Consider the following 1,979-nt stretch of genomic DNA (forward strand, 5'->3'; position numbering starts at 1 on the left):
CTATTTATTCAATTTTTTCCTTTTATTTGTTCAAATATCTATCCAAATTTTATTATCTGTTTAATTTTTTCATTTATCAGTTTAAATCTATCTATTCCAATTTTATTATTTGTTCAATAACAATAACAAATTTATATGTTGAAAATCCATCAACAACAACAACAACAACAAATCAATCAGTTAAAATCTGTATCTCTTTCTACTATCTATCTGTTCAAATTCAACAACTCTGGTCGGCCTTTCCTCGCTAGAAAACCACACACTAACGTTCAAACAAAACATATGGATCTGCAATATGTTTCATCATCAACAACAACAACATATCATTATATCAACAACAACAACAACTACAAAAAAGAGAGAGAGAGAGAGAGAGAGAGAGAGAGAGAAAGAGAAGGATCTGTATGATTATCTGTACACACACAAATGATCCTTTACCAGATTTGAGCTCAAATCTTAAAGATAAAATAAAATAAAACAAATCTAAAAAAAATCATATTTACATATATATATATATATAAACACAGGTCTCAAGTTGATGATGAAACAGATTTGTGGATGGCCGAGATAATGAAACATATCTGTTTTTGAGCTTTGAAGATTATAATGATGATGATGATTCATGGCACTTTTCGACTACGCCACGGCGAAGTAGGAGAGGCGGTGAGAGGATTTGAGAGCTGAAACTAAAAAAACAAATTGTGAACTTGATAAATTGAAAATCGATTGAATTGTACTACGCTAAGAAGAAGAGCGATTAAAGAACTTACTATATGTATAGCCTAGGGCTTCGAAGAGACGATCTTTTCCAATGTTAACAGTAGGCATGGTGAGATTGAAAGAAAATGCGGCGTTTTACAAAACCCTACAATGGACGGCGGCGAGATCGTCGGTGTAGCGGATCTCGAGTTCTGACTGGTAGTGAACAGTGGAGAAAAGAGGATTTGAAAGTTGATGGATGCGATGATGACGTTGGTTCGGCCGCAGCAAGAGGACAATGGACGGTGGACAACGGCGAGATCGTCGAAGGCAGACATCTGAATGAGAGAGGGTTTGAGACCGTCAATGGATATGTGTGTGTGTGAGAGAGTGAGAGAGAGACGGTTTGGGAGTTTTGGACCGTGGTGCATGTAGACATCCCATTTTGACCGACCCTAATACTTGAGCGTTTTGAATACTTCATGATAAAAATTGAAATATGTCATTTTGTGAATTTCTCAGCAGAAAAATTAAAGTGAAACTTTAATTCCAAACCTCATTCATTTTGGCCAAATTTGTAATTTGTAATTTGTGATATTTTATAATTTTATGTGGGTGTACATGATTTTAGGTGTTTTTATCAAAACCAAAAACAAAAAAAAGAAAAAGAAGAAAAATAAAAAATAGTATGGTCAGGAGAATATAGGGATGGCAATGGGGGTTGATGGGATGGATATTAATTGTCCATCCCCATTCCTTTATAATAAATTTTTACCATTTTCATTCTCCATTCCCCATGGGTACCACCCTCCCCATTTTTATTTTTTATATTTAATGTTAACAACCACTTTTTTTTTTTTTTTTAAGGTTCATAACAAAAGGTAAATATACCTTCAATCTTTTTTCTTTCTTTTTTAATATATTTAATGTTAACAATTTTTTTTTTTTTTTTTTTTTTTTTTTTTTTTAAGGTTTTAGCTAAATATACTTTCAATCTTTTTTCTTTCTTTTTTAATATATTTAATGTTAACAACTTATATTTTTATTTTTTTAAGGTTGACAACAAAAGCTAAATATATATTCAACATTATTTTATTTTATTTGGTTCAACAACAAAATCAAATACACATTAATTAATTAATTAAGAAGTTTGTTTTATAATAATCAAATATATAATTTTGAGACAATCAAATAAGTTTTAGTAATTAAAAAAAATGTGGAAGAACGTGGAAGATTAAAAAAAAAATTACAACCATCTCTCTCTCTCTCACTCTCACTCT

At 30.9% G+C, this 1,979-nt stretch overlaps 1 long non-coding RNA gene across 1 annotated transcript; it reads right to left on the bottom strand.

Annotated features, from left to right (window-relative positions):
- Positions 1–328: 328 nt before the first annotated feature.
- LOC145795781 (uncharacterized) lies at positions 329–1,566 on the bottom strand. Its single transcript, XR_014336716.1, has 2 exons — positions 771–1,566; positions 329–686 (listed from the first exon to the last, which is right to left on the bottom strand). It is a non-coding gene; the product is annotated as an uncharacterized LOC145795781 (long non-coding RNA).
- Between the last annotated feature and the right edge of the window lie 413 nt (positions 1,567–1,979).

The sequence above is a fragment of the Camellia sinensis genome, chromosome 1 (assembly GCF_055761805.1).
Source record: "Camellia sinensis isolate YWXY chromosome 1, ASM5576180v1, whole genome shotgun sequence".
Lineage (NCBI taxonomy): Eukaryota > Viridiplantae > Streptophyta > Magnoliopsida > Ericales > Theaceae > Camellia > Camellia sinensis.